We start from the raw sequence: 11,192 nt of genomic DNA, 5'->3' as shown, positions 1-11,192 counted from the left end.
GAGAGAGAGAGAGAGAGAGAGAGAGAGAGAGAGAGAGAGAGAGAGAGAGAAATATGAACAAGCCTGTTTTACAATCCCTGAAGGAAGCAATAATCAAATCGTGGTATTCTGTGGGCTTTTTCAGGTGATGGTAGGGTAGCACTGCACAGTTTGATTGGAAAAACAGACTCAGGCATTAAAAAACCTACAGACTCCTGCTTAATATTTCATACTGAGAAACTGAATTGCTCTGGCAGCATACCGCCTTTTAAAATAAGAATTCTGCTAAGTGGTTTACCATATTAGTGGCTGGGTTTAAAAATTAAGGAGCCTTTAAAAGCCACATTTCACAGCCAGCCTCTTAATTTAGTTAAAGTACAGAACAGTAAAAACAAAATAAATTCTTAAGTATTCAGACCATCCATGAATGGAGGCCCTATACCCGAATGTTTTCTGGAAACCAGAAAACAAGGAACCACCTTCACAGAGGGCAGAACCTACTGCTGGAGGCACCCTGCAAAGAGTCTCGAGGTTCTGACTTCCCCAGCAACTCCAAAAGAACGCCTACAATGGATGACTCGGCAAATGGGAAGAAAATGTAATTCTCTCCGCAGATCGGAGCCCATCCGCTGAGTCTATTAGTAGAGTCTCCAATTGCCACCCTGGGGACGGCGGGGCCCATCAGGTGTACCTTCCTGTTGAACGGGAATTATTATGCAAACTGGTGGTCTTCAGAAAGTGATCATTAAAGTAATGAAGTTGAAGGATGCATGCTAACAGAGAAACAGCAGGCGACGGACTCCTAGCAAACACCGTGCTGTGCTACTCCAAGAAACAACACATAGCCTGAAATGCTGGGGGGTGGGGTGGGGGGAGCCCTGAAGTACAAGACAGGCCTTTAACTGGGTCCTGCTTGCCAAGGTAGCCCTTAGAACCCATTGACAATGATATTTGCAGACTGTACTTGGCTTCAGGGGATGCATGTGCTTTAGACCTTCTCAGGTTTTTTTTGACAAGCTGACTCCTTTGACCTGAGGAAGCCCAACACTCTCAGAAGAATCAGAAATATGTGTGTGCTTTGGCTGAAAACTCAGTCTGACCAACCAAGTCCAGGGAAGAGAGCTGACAATGAGAAGTAAGGGTAAGAACTGTGTGCACTTGGTTCCGGTCTCAGGACACCAGCATAGTAGGGGTGCCTGATATGCTTCAGGATATCTTGGACACCAGTGGTCCACCCTTAAAACACTGGAGACTCCCAGAACCTCCATGTACTGAGAATACGGCAAAAGTACCTTCAAGTAGGGACAGAACCAACTGGTAGAGCAAGAACCTTCCTGAGCTCTCTTACTGTTCCTCATAGCTCCATGGGGAACCTGAGATGGTCACACAACTTCCTGGGTTCCCCACAGGATTGCCAGAAGCATCAGTGTTGCAGACAAGGGTCCCAGGGAGTATCTGCTCCGTTTGTCTCTGGACCGTTCCACCCAGGAAGCCATGGGGCTGTCTCCACAGCATGCTATAACTTCCTTGATCACAGAAACACCTAAGCTTTGACTAAAACAGAGACAGGAGCTGTGAACTTTGAAAACAAGATTCTCACTCCTCTCTGACAGCCTGGGGTTAGGTGAAAAACCGAGTCAGCAATACTTCAAAACTGCCCAGAACAGGCAGCTGGAAAGATCACATTAAGTCAGTGATGGTGAGCCCTCCAAAGTCCTTCCAGATCCTTCTCCATGAACTGTGGAGTATCTGCAAATGAAACAGTGCCCCCCTCCCCCCACCCCGTGCAATACACTGCAGGTCCTTGTGGAGAGGAACCCAGGGCTTGAGCCAACCATAACTTGCAAAGCTTCAGTAAAATTCAAATTATGATAACTCCAACTCAAAACCCTGTTCTACAGGAAAGTTCTGCTGGAGAAAGATGAAGCTCATTCTTAAACAAAAATCTGCACCGGATTTTATGAGACACCGAAACAAATTCCAGGGTTGAGGTTTAACTAAGCAGCCTGCAGGAAAAGGCAAGCTGCGAGCTCCAAGTGGGCCACCAAGGAGACCGGCAGCCTGTGGCTGGAAGCTCTGCCCGTTTATTGAGCGGTGATCTGGGTGGTATTGGAAATCAATCCCTTCCTTCCTCTACCTGAGTTGGGGAACTTTAGGATTATCTAGAGAAGTGTGTTGTGGATCTGGTCCTGTGACCTTATTGACAAATGCAAATGTGGTCCTCGTGGTTTCTCCTGAGCCCCTCTGGCACCACCCACCACTATGTCAGAGCAGGAAGCAGAGACAGAGGGTGTGGAGGAGGATCAGCAGGCAAACGCGGGGCACCATGGAACCTGGGCAATACCAATTCCAGAGGTGTTCAAGCAGCTGGAATGTTCATGGGGAAGAACCTGAGACCTCATGTCGTCTCGGTCTCATCTTCTGTCTGGTTCCAAGTTCTCCATGAAACCATACACGCATCTCCAGCCAGAAATACACCAACCACAACCTCACTTACATGAGACTGTGCACTCTGTGTCTTGTCTGAGGTTGCCCATAGATATCATAGTAACCCCCTTGCAATGCTCAGGAGTCAATGTTGTGACCCCAAACAGCTATCCCTTCCTCACTCAGGGCCTGAAAACCAGAAACTTCTTAGTAGATATTTCCAGAATAAACGAAAGAGGCTTCCTACAGCAAGAGCCCATAGAGCTTTGGACATTTTTTAAAACACGGTCCACAACACTCAGTTAGTTATTCAAGAAGCCATTAAGAGGTACTTTCTCTGTGCTCAGGCCACACTAAGGATTGCAGAGACCATCAGAGAGGTGTCAATATCAGTTCCACTGTCCAGGGAGCCAACAGGTCAATGTCACAATCCAAAGAAAACTGATGGAAACCAATAACAGAGCATGTGATCTTGGGGCGGGGTGTGGGCTGTTGAGAGTCACGGCAGAGATGAGGGTGTGGGGAGAGTAACATGGACCAGTCTTACTAGTAATTTGGGTCATCACAATCCCTCTTGCAAAGAGAAGTCTAATATAGTGAGTGATTCTCAACCACAGGTACTACCGATGTCTCATGGGCAGAGGCCAGGGATGCCCCACCTGACACCAGATAATCCAGCCACACGCACTGGCCAGACTATGGGTGTGAAGTTCTGTCCAAGTATAGCAGCTAATAAATTGCTCGGATTTCAAGCCAGCCCGACATGGGGTTAGGCACTTAAGATACTGCACTCCTCAATGCCCTCACCGGCACAATGAAAGCAGCGTGGATTCCGAGGCAGGCTCATTTTATTCGGTGCGAGCGGAATGAGACTGCACGCATTGAAGGCTGGAGGGCAGCTCCTAGCTCATGCATTTAAACGGTTTAGTTCTCAGGATGACTATGAACCTAAAAATTGTCAAACTGGAACAGAGACTTATGAGCTTCACCCTGCCGCTCAGATTTTTTTTTCTGCCAAGGAAAGTTCCACAACAGGGTATAAAGTCCAACTTGGAACTCACCTAGGTGAGTCCCAAACCCAAATGGGTTCAGGAACACACACTTCCACCATCCATGGCTGAAACGCAAGAGTTCCCAGCTGACCCTGCACTCCAGAGGCCCATAACCATGACTCCTATTCCTGCTATTGGCTCGCAGAGGCAGGATCTCATGCACTGAGTACCTGAGACAGTTTGGGGCCTCCAGCCTGCAGTTCTCTGCAAAGGTCTCTCTTCCTTGGACTCACATAAAGAAGCTGGCTGCTCCTGTGGAGCCGCTGGGGCTCCTGCCTCACGAGGCACAGGTTGTACCAGTTCCCACCAGGAAGAACAAGGGACAGGGAGGTTCAGGGAGGGAGGGATTGATGGCATAAATGGGAGGTGTACTCTGGACACCTAGGATGAGCTATGGAGTCCTGGGCCCATGAAGATTGAAAGCTACAGTCGGGGGATGTGGATGTCTGTTCAAGGGGCTGTTCTTTAATCCAGAGCCTTTCCTTTGTGCCCCTCCCTCACCCTTTCATTTTCTTCCTCCCCTGCTTTCTTTCTTCCTTCGTCTCTCCCTTCATCCCTCCTTTCCTTCCTTCTCCCAAGCTTGATCTTGTCAGCAGGATGGCCATGGTCCCTGATACTCATGCTGCCTCCCACCTGTTCTTCATCTTATCCAGTCTTCCTCCTTTCTTGAGGAATCTTCTTCCAACACCTACACCGTCCCCCTCTCAGCAACAAACAATCTCCTCTGGCATACCACTAGCTTTTAACAGTGCCATGGTCTAACCACAGCATTCCAATTCCCGGGTCAGTCTCTGAGAGGGTTCCCTGGGTACAGGAGTCTGCCACCAAGTCCGATGACCTGATTTTGATCCCCAAAATTTACACGGTAGAAAGAGAGCAGTAGCTCCCACACATTATCCTCTGACCTCCACACGTACAGGAGAGCACACATTTTCCACCCCCAACCATGCAAAATAAATAAATAAAAATAACATTTAAAAAAAAAAAACAACCTCCCAGGCTACTTGCAAACCCCATGCAGCCATCTGCTCAAGAGCCTGTGACGTGCTGTCCACGCAACCGTGAGCAAAAGTGACTGACGTCAGTGCATCCTCGGTGCACACAGCCTGGCAGCAGAGGGACATTAGAAGACCATTTGGGCACAAGTATAAAATTATGGCTGTGATGGTAAAGACAAAAATGGGGAATGTAGTCAGGTAGGATTGGCTTTCTGGAGAAAGTAAGAAGTGAGAGGGAGGGAGGAACGATAAGAGGGGAAAGTAAACGGAAACTGGGCCTGTCAGTGAGAGCCATGCTTATGGAGAAGGAAGGTGACTGGGCCTAACAGTGAGAGCTATGCTTATGGAGAAGGAAGGTCACTGGGCCGAGTGCTGAAGGCTCTTATGAGAATATTGGTGTTCATCCCAAGAGCCAGGTATAGCTAGAGAGAGACATAGAAGAACATCAAAAGAACGTCTCAGACTAGAGAGATGCCTCAGTCAGAAAAGGACTCGTCTTAACAAGCAGGAGAATTTAGTTTAGCTCTACATGTTCCACACTTTCAACAACTGAAGGGCCAGCTGGAGAGATGGTTCAGTGGATAAGATGCTTGCCTCATCAGTGTGATGAACAGAGTTTTGATCCCCAGAACTCACATAAACGCTAGGCAGACACGGCTGCCTGTAACTCCCAGCACTCAGGAGGTAAAGACAGAACATGCTGGGGAATGATGGCCAGCTAGACTATTCAAGTGAGCTGTCCGTTCAAGTAAGAGTCTGTCTTAAATAAAGTAGAAGGTAACTGAGGAAGGTGACAACCTCTGGCATCTACATGCATGCACACACCTGTGCACATGAACATACATGTGCCCACACATATAGACTCATTCATACATGTACATTCACATGTGAAAAAATCAGGTAGGTGTGGTGGCAGCATCTGTAATCATCAGTGGAGAGATGAAAGGTGAAGGCAAGAGGAGCTTGTGGCTGGAGCTCAGTACTCAGCTACCCTCACCCGAATTGGTGACATTTCAGGCCCAGGAAAGAGCCTGTCTCCAGTAAATGGTGGAAGCTACCTAAAACCCCACACTTAAGTCTGTCCTCTGGTCCAAGTGTACACAAACACGTGTGCAGTCATGCACAGGAGCTCAAGCACACGCTGATGTGCATGTGCATAGAGACGCAGATCTAGCTGCTGTACAAGTGATACACTAGAGAAGACATGAGAATGGGGACTGTCCAGAGAGACATTACAGAGGAACAAGAGATCTGTCATGACAGCCAGGGCCTCCTAGGGTGGAAAGATGGGGGCAAGTTGGGGGGAAGGAGGTAGATGTCTCCAGAGACTTGCATCCCAAGAGTAGGTTAGACACACTGATGATAAGGAAGAGAACTTGCTTATGACGCCCTACTTGACAGAGACTCCAATGGCTGTGGGAGAAGTAAACAGGAAAAACCAAAGATAATGGGAAGTCCTGATTGATTTGGGGAGAGGAGGTCTGAGGGCTTTTAGGACATCCGAGTTCTCTCTCCTCTCCAGACATTGCCTTTGTCCACCTGAAAGCTACTACTTCCACACCAAAACGTACATCACCATGTCTTTCCCGTAGAGGAACAGATTTTCCATCCCACCCCTTCCCCCAAGCCTAGCTCTCCCTCCAAGGTGTCCTGCAGAGGTCTAGCACCTCAGACTAAAACAACAATACAAGACCATCTTCCAAAATAAAGTTCCCGAAGAATATTTCCCCAACACAACCAGGCTTCACTCATGCCTCTCCTCGGCTCGCTCTCTGGTTATTCACTTGGGCATCTTAGTACCCTGCCTGAAGGACAGAAACCCTGCCTTGTAGTGCAGGGACCCTCCCTGGACCCACACCTGAGGTCTTGCTCTGGGTTGTCACCCAGTGCCCTTGTTGAATAACAGTCCTTCATCCCTCGGGATGGGGGCACAGCCACATTTACATGTCAGGGTATGCATTCCAAATGGGCAGAGCGAACTGCTTGCTGAGACTCCATTCCATCTTATGCTCCAAGCCGAGGTCGCGCAAATGGATCTGTGCAGCAAATGCTCTTTAAAATGCATTACGTGCACGAGTTTAAAGAGACGCCTGCTGCTCAGGGAATTTCAAAAAGGAGCAAGCCAGTGATGAACGACCTCAGGTTGTTACCAGGCTAAGGAACAAGGGGCTCTGTCTGTCTGCCGGTAAATAAAGTGTGGTCATATATCACCTAGGGGGCTCTGCCAGAGGAGGCTCCTAGACCAGCAGGACAGGAAAGCTCAGATCCCAGATCATCAAAATAGCATGCAATAAGGATCCTATTTGGGCAAAGTATGAAAAGAGTCACGCTTTGGGGCTGGAGGCTGCCCCATAGCCATTATAAAAGATAGGACCTGGGGTTCATGGCTCTGCTTGGACACATCTGAACATGAAGGCAACTTCTGTACAGTAGGAAACACTCAGAAGACTGCCTCAAGACAGGAAAATAGGTGCAATTGTGTGTATGTGTGTGGGGGGGTGCTCTTTATGAGTGAGAGTTGTATGTATATGAAGACCGCTGTTTGGAACCAGGTGCTCTCCTCTGTTGCCTTCCACCTCATCCTTTGAGACAAGGTTTCTCTCTGAGTCTAGCATTCATCTCTCTTCCTAGGCTGGTTAGTCAACCAGCCCTACGGGCAGGCCCTCCTGCCTTCATCTCCCCCAACTGGAATAGCAGATGCATACCACCATGGCCAGCTTTGCACAAGGGTTCCCAGGGCTGCAAAGGTCCTTTGATTGTACGTTCAACACCTTACCAGCTGAGTCATCTTCCTAGCCAAGGTTATTTTTTAACCTAACCTAGAGGATTCTGCCTTCGAAGTTTCCACCCTTGGCGTGTGCTGATGTCTGTCGTTTTAGTTCGGCTGGTTTAATGAGTAAACAAATGAGTTGAGGTCATTGATGGTCTATTAGCGATAGCCTTCTGTGTCTTCTCCTAGGGCTAGCTGTGAAATCCAAAACAGAATGAGCTATTAGCAAACCATTAATAAAATCTCCCATGTCCAGAGTAGTCTGACAGGGAGCACGGGGTGAGAGCTTCCGGGCAGCAGGCACGCTCCTGGTGTTCCTGGCCTCGCCATTCATATGTGGGTAGACTCGAGAGGCATGGGAGGGTCACATATCCTCCACGTGGGCAGATGAACAGAAGTAGGGTGCATAGACCCCCAAACTGTGATTTGGGGATAAAGGGGAGCTGTCTCCCAGGTAAACCACATCTGTAGCCTGCTCACACTTCTGCCTGAAGGCTTCCTTCCCATGTATTACAAACTGTCACAGAGCTCCCTGGCCTGGGTGTCACTGTTGTCACAGGAAGACCTACAGAGACAGAGGCAGGATGAAGGATGAGCTCCGTCCTGTCAAGGTGATCAGGTGTATAATCACCCTGGAGCCAGTGGTTTGGGTAATTATTCATACAGACTATTTTTTTTTTCTAAGATGGACAGCTTCTCATCGGGGCTCAGGGGAGCTAGGTTTGTGACCTTGGACATGTTATTTGCTTCTGGGAACTCTACCTCTGCACCCCCACCCCCTAATCTGTGGATGAGCAGTCCTTGCCAACTGGTCTCCAGGGCATATCTGTGAGCCCTCCCCATCCCAACCGCTTCAGTATTCCATCCCACGCTGGAAAAGGGAAGTGATGAATGATGCATCGGCACCAGACTTGGCCCTGAGATGGAAGGCAAGCTCCTTGCTCAGCTCCCCAGGGCCAGCCGTATTCATTAAGCACGTTCTTATTGAGTGTTTCCAAGGTGTCAGGACTATGCTAGCCACACAGTGCTGCAGTATAGGTATGCAGTCTCCTGAAGCCTTCTTGGTTTGGCAGCTTGGGGTTTCCGAGGGGGTTTATTTGAACTCAACTCCAGAAATACTTTTTGTGGCAAGGGTCATACCCACTGCTTGCTAAGGAGACCGCAGTGTGAGCTGTTCAAGGAGGAGTTTCGTTGTTCCAACGCTCAGGTTCCAATCCCAGTGTTACCGTGCACAGTAGTTGGAGGGCTGATGATGTTCCTGTCTGAGAAAGCCCCTGAAGCTGAAATGGAGAGACCCCCAGTAAACAGACTCCTTACTGCCATCACTAGGACTATTGGGCTCTTGTGTCAGGGCTTATGGGTATGCATGCATGTAAAGTTCAGAGGTGAGCTTTGAGTGCTATCTCCTGGTTTCTCGGGGGTACCTGTGCTCACTGGTTAGGCTAGGCTAATGCAGATCCCACCTGTACACCCGTCTCTTCCTCCCCAGCACCAAGATGTCATAATCAAACCTTTCTCCATTAAGTTGCCTTTGTCAGACTACTTCATCACCACAGCAGGAACGGAAACTAAGCCCTTCCGCGAGCACTCTGAGGACCTTCTCCCCAGTACTTTTAAATGCTATAAAAGAAAAAAGATGCCGGGCGGTGGTGGCGCACGCCTTTAATCCCAGCACTTGGGAGGCAGAGGCAGGCGGATTTCTGAGTTCGAGAGTTCGAGGCTAGCCTGGTCTACAGAGTGAGTTCCAGGACAGCCAGAGCTATACAGAGAAACCCTGTCTCGAAAAACAAAAAAAAACAAAAAAAAAAAAAAAAAAAAAAAAAAAAAAACAAAAAAAAAAAAAGAAAAAAGATCACCCTTGAGGCCCTATGTGCACCTATCTCTTGGGCTTCTTCCCTGGAAGCCTGTGGCACAAATGACACCTGGATGTCTTCAGTCCTGTGTGGTGGCTCTGGGCAATACTTCTCTCTGGCTGTTTCTGGGAATAAAACGTGGAATCCAGGTCCTGGTCTCTCCAGAGTCCCACTGACAAGAACATTTGGTATGAAGAAACCCTCCATGGAGGACGAGATTGAATGTGCGGCGTTGCAAATTGAAGGCACTTGTCCCAGCAAACCCCACCTCCAGAGCTCTGGGCCCTGCAGCAGGGAACTCTTGCTCCAAATCCTAGGTTGCTGCTGTGTAGGCAAGACCAAGAACAATGGAAGATTCTAAAATATCACTCAATATGGTGGCAGAATAAATACTAGGGTGTCATTTTATGTTTCTTCCCACAGCAGTTTTTAAAACCAGACATGTATCATTATTTAACATATCTCAGTTTTTAGATACTTTTTTTTTCAAGAGAGAAGATCTCACTTAACCCAGGCTGACTCGGGCTCACACATTACCCATCTGAAGATGATGTTGATCTTTCAGGTCCTGTCTCTGCCTCCAAAGTACTGAGGTCACAGACATACAGACATATGACATCATGTCCTGTTTCAGATGCTAGATTTGGACAGAAGTAGAACCAGGCTATACTTAGATTTCATGCAGATCTAGTTCTCCAGCCTAGCCCTCACACTGCACAGTTCTCAACACTGTAGCCAAGGCTAGCCCTTCACACTGCACAGTCTGCAACACTGTAGTCAAGGCTAACCCATCACACTGCACAGTTCTCAACACTGTAGCCAAGGCTAACCCATCACACTGCACAGTTCTCAACACTGTAGCCAAGCTTTAAAATCTCCCGCAATTCAATCAATTGGTTTCCAAATCTTAAGCTGCAAAGAAGTCAATAGTGTTTACGCCTTGGTCGTACTGGTTGTGTGTTGGCACCAAGAAGCCTCATAATCCACAGCCCTGGCCAACCCAACCCTAACCTCATGCTTAGACCCCAGACGATAATAAATCATTGTGTCTATGCAACCTGCACAGACACAGTCTGAAAGCATGGTGCACCACCGTGGGCTGGACGTGGGTTTCAAATTTGAATTTCCTTCAGTGGTCTGAGAATAGAGCTCTGTGCCTTCTATCCAATAATATCGAATTCTAAGCAAATAGAACCTATCTTGGTCAGTGTGCAGAAGTGTTTTATCCATAAATGACTGTGTTTCTTCACTGCTGTTGTGCTCTGTAAAGTTCACTAATCATGGTGTCCCCTGACCACCTGATCCCACTTTGCAAGCCCCAGGCCTTCCCAGACTCTTTAGAGCAACTGCTCTATCAGGTATCCCACACTTGTTTCCCTTGGTACTACCAAATCTGGAGAAGAGTCACCAGGACTATTGACAGAAGAAAGGTTCCAAGACAGCTTTCGAGCCTGAAATGAGGCAGTTAGCCTGAGGACAGCATCCTTGCTGAACATCCCCCACCCCTCAGTGCAAGAGTGGAAGGTGGAAACATCGCCCTCAGAGAGGCTCGCAAGAACCAGGAGGGAGCAGGGGTAAAAATGGCAACCAGCAGGGAACAGACAACCTTCCTCCACCTGAGAAAAGGGCAGGACATTTTAGAATCTGGAGATGACTCCAAAAAGACTAAAGGTCAAAGCTTCGTACATCTGTAAATATGTCACCTCTGTTGGGTGCCTGCCAGGCAGCCCAGAGAAAAGGTATGACTAAATGAAATCACTCAGCAGTTCCCGGTCCCCTGGTCCCTGTGAAGCTCAGGGGAAATGACAACAAACACTTCCATGGGGTTGAATTTCAGCATTTAACAAACCCAATCCAACTGCTACTCTTCTAGCCTAGGACAGCCTCAGTCTGTGTCTTAGTTAGGGTTTTACTGCTGTGGACAGACACCGTGACCAAGGCAAGTCTTATAAAGGACAGCATTTAATTGAGGCTGGCTTACAGGTTCAGAGGTTCAGTCCTTTATCTTCAAGGTGGAGCATGGCAGCATCTAGGCAGGCAAGATCTTGCAGAGCTGAGAGTTCTACAGCTTCATCTGAAGGCTGCTAGCAGAATACTGACTTCCAGGCAGCTA

The sequence above is a fragment of the Grammomys surdaster genome, unplaced genomic scaffold (assembly GCF_004785775.1).
Source record: "Grammomys surdaster isolate TR1022 unplaced genomic scaffold, NIH_TR_1.0 193, whole genome shotgun sequence".
Lineage (NCBI taxonomy): Eukaryota > Metazoa > Chordata > Mammalia > Rodentia > Muridae > Grammomys > Grammomys surdaster.
This window is presented reverse-complemented; position numbering follows the sequence as displayed.